The sequence below is a fragment of the Podarcis filfolensis genome, assembly GCF_964270895.1.
Source record: "Podarcis filfolensis genome assembly, chromosome: 9".
NCBI lineage: Eukaryota > Metazoa > Chordata > Lepidosauria > Squamata > Lacertidae > Podarcis > Podarcis filfolensis.
In genome coordinates this window covers 17,836,049-17,852,592 of record NC_139610.1, presented here as the reverse complement: position 1 = coordinate 17,852,592, position 16,544 = coordinate 17,836,049, and the positions used below count along the sequence as shown (strand labels likewise).

The following is a 16,544-nucleotide window of genomic DNA, read 5'->3' as shown; positions in this document are numbered from 1 at the left end:
TCCCAATCTTTTTTACTTCTGCAGCACACTTACCTAAGCTTAGATTTAGCTGAGCAGGTCACCTGTGGTTAAGGTCTTTCCTCACTAACTGCAAGCAAGTTCATGTGAATCACACTAAAGGTAAAGGAAAAGGTACCCCTGACTATTAGGTCCAGTTGCGGACAACTCTGGGGTTGCGTGCTCATCTCGCTCTATAGGCCGAGAGAGCCGGCGTTTGTCCGCAGACAGCTTCCAGGTCATGTGGCCAGCATGACTAAGCCGCTTCTGGCGAAACCAGAGCGGCACACGGAAACGCCATTTACCTTCCCACCAGAGCGGTACCTATTTATCTACTTGCACTTTGACGTGCTTTTGAACTGCTAGGTTGGCAGTAGCTGGGACCGAGCAACGGGAGCTCACCCCGTCGCGGGGATTCAAACCGTCGACCTTCTGATCGGCAAGCCCTAGGCTCTGTGGTTTAGACCACAGCGCCACCTGCATCCCCTCACTAATTCCCCCAATTAAGAAAGGTTAGAATGACATTTCTAGGAACAATCAGGTCCAATGCAGTTATGCTTGTGTATCCAGTAAATTTCCCCCAAGAAACAGGTTTGTTGACACACTTATAAAATACAGGCATTCTTCTTGAAGAAGCCACCTCCCCCCCCATGCAAAATAACTGGCATTGAGAGCTAATCCACACAGCCACTTCTGATTCTGGCTGTCAATTCATGGCAACTTTGACCACTCCACTAAAATGAAATTCCCAAAGCTTGGTGTGCTTGGTGAGTGTCCATTTCTCACAAAAACATATGCATTCTGGGCTCAAGTTCCAACTCTCCAAAAAGTTGGATTAAAATAAGAGTTTCACTTTGACAGTTCATAGGCTATGACAAACTGTGGTTTGGTATCCCTCCCTCCTTCCCACACGTGCAACTGTTTCTTCCATGGGTAGACAAACTAAGGCCCAGGGGGCCAGATCCGGCCTAATCGCCTTCTAAATCCGGCCTGTGGTTGGTCCAGGAATCAGCATGTTTTTACATGAGTAGAATGTGCCCTTTTATTTAAAATGCATCTCTGGGTTATTTGTGGGGCATAGGAATTCATTCATCCCCCCCCCCAAAAAAATATAGTCCGCCCCCCCACAAGGTCTGAGGGACAGTTGACCAGCCCCCTGCTGAAAAAGTTTGCTGACCCCGGTTTCTTTCCTCCCCTACTGTCTTGAGACAAACTACCCCAGTGTCTGTCCTCTCCCCAGCTACCTTGTACAACAGCTTCACTACACAAGAAAGTAGAATAGCAGAGATACTGTTGCACACCACCCCAATTTTAACAGTTACTGAATCCAGGAATTTAGGGTGTCTAGCACCCACAAATTCATAACAATACCAATCATGGCAGAGGGAGAAATGATGCCATTTGTGCTTTTCACAAACACAGAAAGATCTGTTTGCTTGCTTCATATATAGTCTACTTTTGGATCAAATTGCATTTGTGGTGATTTAACACTACAACACCAATTTACCATACAAACACAATGACTGAAATATATATACAATTCCATACATACATCCTTTTAACTTAGAAGTTGTTCCTTTATAATATCTAACACTTCCGAAGGTCTTACCCATTTTTAAATATTAACAAAATTGGCATCTATTTTTCTTAAAGCCATGAACAAATGGATTTCAAACCCTAAAAGCAATTCTTTCTTTTAAAAAACAAGCAAATGACATTCTAATTAACCAATCAAAACAGTCAATTGACTCTTCTAAACTGTATGCCACTCTGCTTTAGAAGCATAATATACTTTCCATCAAATGAAATTTCAAGGCATTGCATGGTTTTTTTATTCGTGGGGAGCGTGTTATTTTTTTAAAAAAGATTTGGAAATTAAGGGGGAAATGAAACAAGGTAGTCTGAATATCTCAAGACAGTTACTTTACATGATTTCATTCATTTCATTTATGAACTGTGACCAAATCAGTCAGTGCATAAGATACAACATAAGCTGACAACAGCTTTCCCCCCAGCATGTAAATTCTTTTGTCAAAAGTTTTTCTACCAACGTTTAGAGTGGGAGCCAAGTGGTGTGGAAGTTTTGTTATGGCTTTAACCTCTGCTGGTGCTATGATGTTTCAAGGGCTTGCATCACACGGATGGAGCCAATCACAAGGGACTTTCCTACACAACAGCCTCCAGCTTGGTTTGGAGAAATGATCAGGTGAGTAGAACCTTTCTAGCTGGCCCCATCCACATTGTACTAGGCCTAGGTCTGTAGGATGAGGTCACAGAAAACACCTTCCCTGTTGCACTGCAACACTGAAAAAAGATCTGAAGCCTATTACTGACTGGATGCAAGAGTGCAGCTACTGTGGCATGCATTATTCACTTGGATTGGGGAAGCAACAATCCTTAGAATTACATTTATGCAAATTATATTAAACTTTTCTACACCAATAATTGAAATGCAAATTGAAAACTGCTCACCCATTTAAAAAGGCTCCCTTTGAACAACCTCTATGCTTATTCCTTGCTCCCGTTTTATCACTCAGATGCTTGATCTGTTTATCTGCATACCTAGCTGTGCAAAGTTGCACAGAGGTTATACTACAGACACCGTAAGAGGCAATCTTCAGAGGAATAATTTGCTCTGAAGCATTTATTCCTAAAACAAAATGGAACTCAGTGCCTTAGACAACTTGACCAGAATTTTCTACTATATGGCATTTATTGAAAATATTTATATATCACCTAGTAGTAGTATTTATCAATTTATAATTGGTATTGTATTTATATAAATTTATATACTGCTTACATGCCAAAATATTTTCAATTATAAAATCCAAACACAAAATACAATTCCACATTTCAATTCAAATTAAATTACATCAAAATTCCATCAGAACATTATAGACATCCACAATTAAAATTTATTATGAAACGAGGCTGCTGCAGGCACAGCAATTAAAACAGTTTTTTAAAAAACCAATTTAAACAATGTAATCAGAAAGTTCAAGTTCTGGAATGCTTGCCTAAACACGTACATCTTCAAGAGATGAATTATGAAAACGTCAAGGCAACATTAACAGTGAGTACAAAAATCAACATTTAAAAAAAAATAGCAACCAGCAAAGGTCTGGATAAAATGCTAATTTTCCTAGGGAAAGGCTACTCCAAAGAGGGGGCACCACAACAGAAAAGGCCCTCTCCCTGGTTGCTGTAAGATAAGTTGATGCAGGCTGCAGCAGCACCAGGAAGGTTACTAACTGGACAGGTTTTTATCTCAAATAACTTACTCCTGGGGTAGCTAACACGGTGCCCTCCAGATGTTGTGGACTACAACTCCCATCATCCCTGACCAATAGCCATGCTTGATGGGACTGAGGTGAGCTGCAGTTCACAATACATTGGTACCTCCAGTTGCGAACGGGATCCGTTCTGGAGGTCCTGCCACATCCCAAGGAATTTGCAACCGGATGACCGCTTCTGTGCATGCGCGCAGTTTAACGCTTCTGCACATGTGCGCGCAATGAAACCCAGAAAAATACTTCCGGGTTTGGCACGTTTGCATCCTGAAGATTACATATCCAGAGGGATATGTAAGCGGAGGTACAACTGTATCTGGAAGGCACCATGCTGGCTGCCAATGACCTAGGCTCAAGCAGTTTAGGACTTTATAGTCCAATACCGCAAACCTGAACTGTAGTTTATATTATCAATTAAGATAGTTAAGGCCTTGACTAGGAGAAAAATCTACCACCTAAGGACAAGTTCAAACAAGATTTTATACTACAGTACAAGAAATACAGACTATACAGCATGCTCCAATTGTGCACAGGTGTATTTGCTTCATAAAATACATGCAAGAGGAAAAGGTAATCCCCACCCCATATATCTATTTTAAGAAACAAATGGCTAAAGATAAAAGAGTATGCAAATAAAATCTGATACATAGTGCATGTATGCAGGTATCACTCCAAAAGCCTCATTCAGAGAGGCTGCAGTTAAATTTCCTTACTCACGTGAGCAATATATATTTTTTAAGTAGAGGATTAAGGTGGCTACCATTCTAGCGAATGATCAATATTCAACCACAAATAAATTACGGTAGTTTACTGTAGTTATTTTTTCTTTCAAACCAGCCACTTTAGATGAACAAGTAGATTTATCGCAACTGAAAACATGCATAATTCATCAAAATTCTTCATTGTCAAGACTGCAACACCAAAACCACCATGCCTACTTTTCTCCTGTAAACTGGTTGGAAATAAGCACTAATACTGTGAATTTATAAATTGATTAACTTACACACACCAAAACACACACACTACCAGAAGGCAGATGAAATAGAAGTGTTTTATGATTCTTCTAAAAGATTTTCTGGCTAAGGCAAGTCTCCTTAAAAAGGATTTCCTGTTGTAGGAAAGCTGACAGAGAACACTCCTTTACAGCTTTAAAACATAATGCATACAACACAGCACACATTTGTAATGTGAACTTCCTGATGAGCATGCGCACCTGCCTAAGCATCCTTGCAACTCCAATATAATGTCATAACTTGTGACAGCACATTAGTGCAGCAGTCATAAGATCCATCTTAAACATTCATTTACTGACTCAACAAGTTTGAGAATCGGGCCATTAAGTTGTAAAACACTGCTAAATATCACATGCCTATCTCATTAATTCATGAATGACATTAACAGTTTCAAGCCAAGGACTGGATCCACATAATCTTGCAACAAGGGAGCTTTGGACTTGACTTTCTCAGAAAAACTCAGAAAATATTCCCTTACTGAGAGGCAAAAAAGAAGGGGGAGGGGGAAAGGAGGAGGCAGTGATTTTTGCTTTTTAAAACAGTTTGGCATAATTAGTTCATTCAGCGATTTTGGCAAAGCATACATTGGGCATTATATCTAAACTTGTTAACTTGCACTTGTCCTAGAAATCAGGTTTGGATCTTGGTCTGCATGGCAAGCACAAACCATAGTTTGACAGCTTGGGTGTAATGGTTTGCTACAAGCCAGAAAATAACTCATTCCCTTAAGTACAGTAGAGGAGGAGGGAGTGTACAGGCATGTGGCTTCTTCTAGCGTCACAGTCCAAGCGCCAAACATGGTTCAGCATTATTGCTAGACTGAGCCATAAAGAAGCTCTTTTGATTCTGGCCAAAGAAAGAAAGAGCTCTCCACCAGAGATGTTATTTCATTCTTGGAAAAATAGCCTCTGTGAGCTTGAAGACAGTTTTATGGGTCAAAGAAATCGAAACTCAACACCTTCTTCATCCAATCAGACAACCTTACTAGGTGGGCTTGAATGTTGTCATCTCTCAAGATATGTAAAATATGATATTAATCTATTTCACAGGATTTTTATTACAAAACAGTGAGGCTTCCTATTGATTAAACATGCACTGGATTGGGCTGTAAGCCACTTAGTTCAGAACACATTCTGCATAATAATGGTAATAAATAATATAACAATAGTCTGGAATGTTTTCTGTTTTCGTTGACAATATGACAAAGAAATGCATGGACAGCTAATAAAAGTTCATTGATATGGAAAATCTCGTGTGTAATACAAGGTATCAGAGTGTTTTTTGTTATTAAGTACATTTGAGAAAACAATCTAAAATTATGATCTATATATACCAAACAATTACACATGCACCTTTTCTTCAGAAACTTGGTTTCCATACTAATTCTTAATAGCTCAGCTTTGTCAAGTCCTTTATAATAAATGCTCAGGAGATGTACTCTTAATGAGCTTTCTTTCTTGCAATTTGGCTGCAATGCAGTTTTTCCTGATTACTGGCATTATCATTCCAACACAAATTTGGGGAAGCTTGACAATACCATCAGAAGAGAGACCCGCCACCCAGAAGACATTCTGATCTTAGTAAATGTTTAAGAATTTATGGCCCCTAATACAGCTATTTCAATATCCACCTTTTCCATGAAGCCTTTGGCACAACCCCCTGATCCTAATACAGTGGTACCTCGGGTTAAGTACTTAATTCGTTCTGGAGGTCTGTACTTAACCTGAAACTGTTCTTAACCTGAAGCACCACTTTAGCTAATGGGGCCTCCTGCTGCTGCTGCGCCGTTGGAGCACTATTTCTGTTCTCATCCTGAAGCAAAGTTCTTAACCTGAAGCACTATTTCTGGGTTAGAGGAGTCTGTAACCTGAAGCGTATGTAACCTGAAGCGTATGTAACCCGAGGTACCACTGTATCCTACTGTAACAAAGCCTAATGGTTCTTCCAGACAGGGACTTAATATTGCAAATGGGTTATTACTGCAAATATACATACATGCATACATGACTTTTAAATATGGCAAATGGATAATTGACAACAGGCTTTTTTTTAAGCCGATCACAATTTCAATGGAAATAGTTAATTCAGATTAAATAGGGAGAGAATATACAAACTAGCTTTTTCAAACATAAAACCCCAACCAACAGCTTTGTTTTGTGGAAATATGACACAAATAAGAAAAAACAAAAACAAGTCCTAGCAGGGAGAGTCAGTGAGAAATCAATGTACACTGTCATTTACAAAATACAGTCCCTCTTACCAATTCATAACCTGAATTGAATTAGTCCAGTGAATCCTTCCACTATGAACTGTAAGTGAATGGTGGTCTGCAATAATGGTCTTTTGTGGTAGTGCAATCAATAAAGTTGCAACAATCTACCTAAGACAGATTGGCTTTTTGATAATATTGTGCAGATGCTGAAAAAAACCTGCACTCTTCAACAAACACTCATATGGAGGCAACTACATATTCTTTTTCAGTGCCTCCATTTCACTCCTCTTCCTTTGTTGTGCTTGCTTTCTAGATTATAAGTCCCAGAGGGAAAGGGATCCTTTCATACATTTTAACATACCTTGATGACACTATACAAATATTATTTTCTAAGCATTTTTAATTTGTTGTTTCTGCATGCTAATGCTATAATACTATTTCCATGCTCAAGTAATACTATCTTCCTTTTTGTTTCTGACAAAAATATGCAAAGAGGAAAGCACAGATGGCCAGGAACTGAAAGGGTGAAGTTCACATTTGGTCTGAAAGAGTTTTTTGGTCTGGGAGTTTATGTTGAAAAATCTAGAATATATGGAAGTGGGACAAGAGTTTTATAATGGTATAAGGGCAATATATACGGAGCAGAGAGCGAAACTGATTGTGAATAATGTTATTACAGAAGATATTCAAATATCTAAAGGAACAAGACAAGGTTGCCCACTATCACCATTGTTATTTATAACGGTTCTGGAAGTCTTTCTAAATGCAATTAGACAAAACAAGCAAATAAAAGGGGTAACAGTAGGTCTAAATGAGTATAAAGTTAAAGCCTTTGCCGATGATTTGGTACTGACTATGGAAGAACCATTAGAAAGTGTGAAGGAGGTGTTAGAAGAAATGGAACAATTTGGAAGGGTGGCAGGATTCAGACTGAATAAGAGAAAGACCAAAATTATTGTAAAAAATATGGAACAAAGTACGATTGATTTGTTGCAGCAACGAACTGAGATAGAGGCGGTGAAAAAGGTTAAATATTTGGGAATTTGGTTATCACCTAAGAATATTGATTTATATCAAAATAACTATATCCCGGTTTGGAAAGGAATTAAGAAGGATCTGGAGGTGTGGGCCAGAATGAAACTATCATTCTGGGGAAGAATATCTACGATAAAGATGACGGTGCTACCGAAAATGCTGTTTTTATTTCAGACTATACCCATATTAAAGGGTACTGGAACCTTCAGAGAATGGCAAAGAGTGATCTCAAGGTATATCTGGCAGGGGAAGAAGCCGAGAATAAAATTTAAGTTATTGACGGATGTAAAGGAAAGAGGAGGCTTCGCCCTGCCAGATATGAGACTGTACTATGAAGCAGCATGTATATGCTGGATAAAGGAATGGATAAAGTTAGAAAACAATGAGTTATTAGATCTTGAGGGTTTCGATAACAGATTTGGGTGGCATGCGTATCTATGGTGTGATAAAAAAAGGGTTCACAAAGGATTTGGAAACCATATCTTCAGAGGTCCATTAATAGAGGTATGGGAAAGATATAAAAATATATTAGAACCAAAAGTGCCACATTGGTTATCTCCGCTAGAGGTATTGAGTGTTAAAAAGATTAACACGAGAGAAAAATGGGGTACATATGGCGAATTGGTAATCAGTGAAGGCGGAAAATGGAGGTTGAAGCCATATGAACAAATTAAAGAGCATATGAATGATTGGCTGCATTATTTTCAAGTAAATGAAACATTCAAAAAAGATTTGAAGGATAAAGGATATGTTGAAAAAGAATCAATTTTCCAAAAAGATATAATAAATAATGAGTATAAAATTCTGTCAAAAATGTATAAGATACTGTTGGAATGGTATACTAAGGACGAGGAGGTTAAATCGGTAATGATACAGTGGGCAAGGGATGTGGGGCACAACATTCAATTCGAAGAATGGGAAAAACTGTGGAAAGAGAACATAAGATTCACGGCTTGTACGTTACTGAAAGAGAATGTGATGAAAATGTTTTATAGATGGTATATGACACCTGTAAAATTAGCAAAGATGTATAAGGTTGATAACAAATGTTGGAAATGCAAAGAAAAAGAAGGGACGTTCTTCCACCAATGGTGGGAATGTAAGAAGGTGAGAAGCTTTTGGGAAATGATATATAATGAGTTGAAAAAAATGTTAAGATACACTTTTGTGAAAAAACCCGAAGCTTTTCTTTTAGGGATAGTAGGAAAGGACATAAGAAGGAAGGACTGCAAGCTTTTCCAATATGCAGTAACGGCAGCCAGAATTGTGTTGGCCCAGAAGTGGAAACAAGAAGAGATACCGACAGTAGAAGAATGGAGACTAAAATTGACAGACTATGCAGAACTGGATAAGCTAACTGGGAAAATCAGATATAGTAAAGATCAAAAGTTTATTGAGGACTGGGAAAAATTTGTGGACTATCTGAAAAATACATGTGGTATTAACACAACGCTAGCAGGATTTCAAGAGGCACTGTAAAAAAAAACAAATAAGTATTGTTTATTAGAAATATTAGGAATAAGGAGGAATATTGGCAATACGAAAAAAGGGAATGTGTATGAAAGGTATAAATATGGATGATTGTCAGAGACGCTGAAGGAAGTCCAAAACAGTTATGATTTGTTATATTCGGGATGAAATGTATAATTTGATGAAAACTAATAAAATTTATTAAAAAAAAAAAAAAGAAATTAGGATATGAAATGAAAAAAAAAGAAAAAAAAAAAAGAAAGAGCGTCTAGCCTTATTATAAATATGAAAAAGATACTCTTGAACTTGACAGAATAACCAAAGGCTTCCTAACCCAACATTAATAGCACACTGTTAAAGCAAAATACAACCATGCCCTCCAACTTTGAAAATGTTTGAAGGAACATCTGTCTAATTACCACACAGCACCATTTTCTTCCATAATGCTGAATCAGGCCAAATAGTCTGTTTGGCCAATGTGCTGAACAATCAATATAAACTACAACAGGTTTTCTCGCTAACTGCATGTAAAGTTCTTCCAGATTAGTTCATTAAGCTCTCTGGGCCTGCTAAGCTATTTAACATTTGCTCCAAATTCAAAAAGATTTATGATGGCATTTCTTAAACCTTGTGAAAAGAATGCATGCCACAAGTCTGACCCAGGTAAGATGCTGATCCCAAAAGCATTAAGAAAATAGTGGTGCCATTCAGAATCATGTTAGGAAATCATGACTTGTATTTGCTAACTTCATGGAGTGAGTGCTTTTGCTCATGTAGCCAAAACACCACAACCAATGCACAAGCGGGTGGTATCAGCGGAACCACAACATTTTCAGGAGTACAAAAAGCACTAGGGACCCCTGCTAGTGGGTTGCATTCAGTGAAATTATCCCATTTTCATCCTGTCCCTCTACTCCCCTTTCACATCCTCCAAATCTGGAAAGGAGATTCTGACTAAACATCAGGAAGAGCTGTTCAACAGTAGAATGGTCACCTCCAGAAGCTGTGGACTCTCCTTCCTTCAAGGTTTTAAGCAGAGGTTGGGTAGCCATCTGCCATGGATGCTTTAGTTAAGACGATGATGATGAAGATGATGATGATTATATTTATATCCCGCCCATCTGGCTGGGTTTCCCCAGCCACCCTGGGAGGCTTACAGCATATATAAAACATAGTAAAATATCAAATATTAAAAACTTCCCAATACAGGGCTGCCTTCAGATGTCTACTAAAAGTTATATAATTCGTTATCTCCTTGACATCTGGAGGGCTTTCCACAGGGATGGAGCCACTACTGACAGATTCCTGCATTGCAGGAGATTGAATTAGATGATCCTTGTGGTCCCTTCCAACTCTACAATTCTCTGATTCTTTTTCTCTGATGGAAGGACTCCTTCCTCTGGAAAATCATGAACCTCTAGATGTAACTTAAAAGTTCGGGAACTTATACAAGACAAGTTCAAATGTGCCCAAACACCTCTCATTTTCTGAGGCAGTCATACAAGAGGTTGGATTCAGATTTAATGTAACTTGGATTATAAAGAACCCATATGAACAGTTAATCCTGATGAAGACCCACTGATTTCAATGAAAAAGTAAGTTGAAATAAGGCTGCAATCCTATACTTATATATTAGGGAACAAGTCTCCCTAGATTAAATTAAAATTATTTTATTTGTGTGTGTTTTTAAACCCTCAAAGCAGTTTCCAAAAAGAATAGAACAATAAAATTATCAATAAAAACAGTTTGAAACAGCTATTTTTAAATGAGTCATCCTTCTGAGCATGGATGCATAAAATAGGTGATACTGTCTTGCTTTACAAAAACCCACAGGGCATAATTCTGCCAAGCAAAGAACTAGGAAATCCCAATGGTTTCAATGAAAGACTTGAAGCTCTATGCTACACGTGGTTTCTATCCTATGCATGATTCCTCTGAATCCAACTATTACTGAATTGCTATCTAGTGTAAAACACTGTGGACTTCTAGCATGAAATCAATGGGATTGAAGAATTAAACTTTCGCTTGATGGGTCCATAATTTGTAACAATATTTTAAAAGTTACCTATATTCTTGTTTAGATGGTATGCAGTTCCATCCTCATCTCTTTCAAGACATTCCAGCCCACCAGATGAATCTTAAGGGAGAAAAAACATTAAAATATTATTCAGAAAAAATAAAAATACATAATAAATATATGTCAATGTAAACAATGTATAAGGAACACATAAGGCATTGCCAAATTTATAATAAACCTGCTGAACATTTTTTTTTTGCATTTTTTTGGAGCTACATACCAAAAATTGATTGCTCTTGGGAAATTTTATTTTTGGGCATGACATTTTGAACTGGTTCACAAGCAGCACCAGATGACAAAAAAAAAAAGACTTGCACTACTTACTCCCCCTTCCCCCTGAACTCTATTTCAAATCAGCTACTTTTTTGAAACCACTGTTTGCTGATCCCTCCAGACTGGTTCTGCCATCTCTACGAACCAGGACTGATTGCCATGTTTTCCTTCATGAAAGTGTAAGGCCTGATTTAACACAGGGCACACGTGGTGAGGGGGATAGAACAATTTCCTATGTTCCCATACTAGTTTATACTTTTTTGTCCTTCTAGTCCAGTACAGTGGTACCTCAGGTTAAGTACTTAATTTGTTCCGGAGGTCTGTACTTAACCTGAAACTGTTCTTAACCTGAAGCACCACTTTAGCTAATGGGGCCTCCTGCTGCTGCCGCGCCGCCGGAGCACGATTTCTGTTCTCATCCTGAAGCAAACTTCTTAACCTGAAGCACTATTTCTGGGTTAGCGGAGTCTGTAACCTGAAGTGTACGTAACCTGAAGTGTACGTAACCTGAGGTACCACTGTATTTACGGGCAGCAGATCTTCAGGGTCTCTGGCAGAGGTCTTTCCCATCACCTGACAGCTGACCCTTTCAAATGGAAAATCCCAGGCACTGAACCAGGAATCTTTTCTGCATAGGTTCTGCTACTGACCTATGGTTTTCCCCCTATATGTTGCATGGATGGGTGGGGATTGGTGAACCAACTCCTAAACCTTTTTATTTCGAGTTTCCAGTTGTGGTGTTTACAGTGGTACCTCTGGTTATGAACTTAATTCATTCCGGAGATCCGTTCTTAACCTGAAGCTGTTCTTAACCTGAGGTACCACTTTAGCTAATGGGGCCTCCCACTGCCGCCACACTGCGATTTCTGTTCTCATTGTGGGGCAAAGTTCTTAACCCGAGGTAGTACTTCCAGGTTAGCGGAGTCTGTTACCCGAAGTGTTTGTAACCTGAGGTGTTTGTAACTCAAGGTACCACTGTATTCCCCATTTTAGACTCACATGACCCCAAAATTGAACTCTCTTCAAGCTGATTGTTAGGCATTCTAAAAATCTATGTACAGTGGAACCTTGGTTCTCAAACTTAATCCGTTCCGGAAGTCCGTTTGACTCCCGAAACATTTGAAAACCAAGGCTGATTGGTGCAGGCGCCCTGGAAACAATAGGCAACAACCACACCGGACATTCAGCTTCCAAAAAACATTCGAAAACACTTACTTCCAGGTTTTAGGCGTTCGGGAGCTGATTTGTTTGTCAACTGAGCCATTCGAGAACCAAGGTTCCACTGTATTTGACACTTCATCATACAATACATCAACTACTCTGATGTAGACCATGTTTACTTGAAGGGAAATCATGAGTGTCAAGGATAATTATTCCAGTTTGAGTAACACAAAGCTGAGAGTGCGACCTTGTGTATGGAGGATGAAACATGGAGCTTCAAGAGAAAAATCTTATGACTAGGGGCTCATGCAGACTTCCTTTTGTGCAATGTTTCTAGGCAAAATCTGTGCTTCAAAGTGCTGTTTCTAAACATGTTTTTTTTGCCCTAGCTGTTTTCTAGCGACAACCCGCTCTTCAACCATTGAAAACCTGAATTGCCACTTGTTCTGATTTAATGTTAAAAAGTGGGTTTTCCTGGGGAAAGCAGAGGGATGGAAAAAAGTGCACTTGGCCAAGGAGCTTTAAAGCACAGGCCTGTGCCAAGAAAGCACGGGGCATAAGTTAAGTGTGGATGAACCCTAAATCCAGCACTTTCCTGCAGTTTAAATGTAACTCTGGGCTTGACACTAAAACCCTCACAGCATCCTGTCTGGTCTTGTCCACAGTATAACTATATCCGGATGCAAGATCATGTTTAGTGGACAAGTCATTTTAGTTTGGACTCTGAAGATTCAAAACAGAGCCACACAGAACTGGGAAACAAAACAAAAAATGAAATAAAACAAAAACACTTTCAGGATGTAACAGAATTATTGTTTCTAGTAAGAGTTGTGTTTCCTAGATAAAATATTGCTGGTGGAGGAATACTAATGTAATATCCCAACAACACAACTACTCATGTATATTTGCCATTTCCACACACCCCAAGCAAAGTTTAAAGGTGTCCTGGTTTTAAAAGGGCACAACAGAAAACATTCCTTGCAGAGTTGTTTTCATTATACAGCAAACCTGCAACTTGTGCACATTTAACCTGTGCACATTCAGCTATATTCACATGGTAAAAAATAAAAAAGAAGAAGAAAGGGGCCAGGGTTCTGGGGAAAATGATTTTGGCAATTCCACTCACCACTGAATCTAATGGGTTTTGACTGTAAGTGATTTTGGCTTCATGTACTTAAAGCAGAATGCAACCCCCACAAACTGTAGGCTCACTGTACATGTTTTCTAAACTAGGAGTGTAAAATGACTTTAACTACGTATATGGATATTCTGCTTTTCTTTAAAGGTAAAGGGACCCCTGACCATTAGGTCAAGTCGTGGCCAACTCTGGGGTTGCGGCGCTCATCTTGCTTTATTGGCTGAGGGAGCCAGCGTACAGCTTCCGGGTCATGTGGCCAGCATGACTAAGCTGCTTCTGGCAAACCAGAGCAGCGCACGAAAACGCCGTTTACCTTCCCGCTGGAGCGGTACCTATTTATCTACTCACACTTTGACGTGCTTTCGAACTGCTAGGTTGCCAGGAGCAGGACCGAGCAACGGGAGCTCACCCCGTCACGGGGATTCAAACCGCCGACCTTCTGATTGGCAAGTCCTAGGCTCTGTGGTTTAACCCACAGTGCCACCCGCGTCCATCATACAAACCAAATTGCCTGGAAAAGGCAGCTCAAATGCAACGGGACAGATGTCACTCACACACACACTTCTCCCTGCCACCCAAGCTCTCGCACAGTCTGAATCCGTCTTTCTTAATAGAGCAAAATAAAGCAAGGAGGGAAGGAGACCCATCTAATCTTTGCACAGGTCATGAACCACAGTCCACGGCAATTAATTTTTGATTACTTTTAATGCTGCATTACATTAGCTTCCCCAGATCAGATGACTCATTCACCTGAAAGAGAGATGCCCCGGGTTACAAAATATTACACACACTCACAAAGGAATAGAATAAATTGCCAACGGAACATAACTGAGCTTGAATTTGAAAAACGTAACTCCTATCAATGTCATAAATCTTGACTGAGCCGTAAGTAGCATGGTTCTCTGGGGTACAGATGGTGGTACAAGGGCTCCCGCTCCTAGAGAAGTAGGCAACACTTGCTAATACTTCCTAAGTTCATCAAAACCTTAAATTTACCAGTGCAAGGAGAAGGGTAAGGATTTGGAGCAAAACTATCCCTTTCTCCTAAAACAGGCTGGGAGCGGCAGGGTAAGAGATCCACAAGTTTTTAGTTCAAGACTATTACACCACATGAATGCAACCTTTAGCTCCAAATGTTAATTCAAAACGACTGTCTTTTGATCATTCTCTACTCCCAGGCAGAAGAAAGGATTTGGACTCTCTGATGGGATTCTATTAGCTTTTGCTCTGCAGCAATTCTAAAACAAACCCCTGACATCATTTAAAGCGGGATAGTTTAATAGAATCATAGAGCAGTTAGGGACCCCGAGGGTCATCTAGCCCAACCCTCTACAATGCAAGAATCTCAACTAAAAACCTCCAAGGAAGGAGACCCCATTACCTCCAGAGGAAGTCCACTGTCAAACAATGAGAGTCCAATCTTCACCTACAAGCATGCAATGAAAGAGTACGTGGGAACGCCTCCCCCTTGCCACCCAGTAGGCAGTTAGGTCGAGGGTGGTCCACAGATGGCAATCCTACACTAACTTTAAGCGACCACGGGGGAAAGGCGCTCTGCACATGTTCATGCGCTCGCTGCTCCTCTGTGGTGACTTCGCGCCAACTCCGGGGTTCGCCTCCCGCATCCGGGGAGGGGAGGCGAAACTTCCGGAGCTCGAACCCAACCGCCCCTTGCCTGACGCGCGTCCTTGAGGAGAAACCGCCGCCGCCGCCGCCGCCGCCAACCGCCTCCCCTGAGAATCCTTGCAGGAAGGCACAGGATGCCAGCCGCCCCCTCAGGACGCGCCACACCGGAGCTGAGGGGGACGGCGCCCTGCCGCGGCTTCCGCGCCCGAGCCCTTTCCTCACCTCGCTGCCGTCCCCCTGGGAGGGAAAGGCGGCTCCGGCCCCGTCCCGCTCGGGGAGGAAAAAGGCAAGTTGAGGCGAAGAGGGCGCCCCCTTCCCGGCCCCGACCGCCGGCGGCAACTCCCAGCTTCACAACAAAGCCCCCCCTCCTCCTCGGGAACGTTGGGCCACGCCTCCCAATGGGCGGGGCGATCCCCGCTGTGTGGCGGTTGAGAGAGGAGCGTTGGCCACGCCTCCTGACCAACCGCCAACTCGCCTCGGTTCCTTCGCCTCCCCGCCCCTTCGCTGCCACATCGAACGTTGCTTTGGTGAAGAAAGCGGGAGTTGAGGAGGCGACCGTTGGTCTCGCGCGGACCACCGCCCGTCAGCAGGCGCTCGCGACGGCAGAGCGCGGCGGGCGAGCAAGAAGCGGAGCGTTTACTTCCGCGAGCTCCGAGGAAGAAGAGGCGGCTGAGGCGGGAGATGGGATGGCCCGGAGGGCGGGTTTATGCAAAGTAGGAGCCTGGCCGCTTTATGTCGCCGCCTGAGGGAAGGAGCCGCTAGGTTTATTTTTTGTTGTTGTATTTATTAATTAAATTTGTGCGCCACTGAGCGCCTCCCTGCATTAAAATACAAGTACGAAAACACGTCATAAAAACATGGACACAACAAACCACTAATTTGACAATCATTTTAACATTTCAAAACTTGACTTCCTCCTCTTTCTGCGGTTCCTTAAATTCATTTTTAATATCTTCAGCTTATCCAAATTAACTTGCTCATTTGTTCATCTTCTTTAAATATATACTTATAAAACTGCAGGTTATTACAATAATCCTGTCAACGTTCTTATCTGTTTACAATTCCATCTGTAAATATTCAACAAACCATTTGCCTTCTTTTTTAAAAAGTTTCTTATCTTGATTTCTTATTCTTCCGGTAAGTTTCACCGTTTCTGCATATTCCATCAGTTTTTGTATCCATTCTTCCTTTGCTGGGACTTCTGCTTCTTTCCATTTTTGAGCAAGTAACATTCTTGTTGCTGTAGTTGCAT

The 16,544-nt window shown here is 40.8% G+C and overlaps 1 protein-coding gene across 2 annotated transcripts in view; it reads right to left on the bottom strand.

The window, feature by feature from the left end:
- Positions 1 to 15,963, bottom strand: part of KLHL5 (kelch like family member 5) — a 52,394-nt gene extending 36,431 nt beyond the window's left edge. The window contains exons 1-2 of one of the 2 annotated variants that reach the window (XM_083630375.1): positions 15,515 to 15,963; positions 11,083 to 11,154 (exon numbers count right to left, since the gene is read on the bottom strand). The gene's annotated coding sequence lies outside the window, so the exon portion shown is untranslated. Of the gene's footprint in view, positions 1 to 11,082; positions 11,155 to 15,047; positions 15,369 to 15,514 lie in introns of those variants that run through there. The other variant, XM_083630376.1, reaches the window with a different exon arrangement.
- Between the last annotated feature and the right edge of the window lie 581 nt (positions 15,964 to 16,544).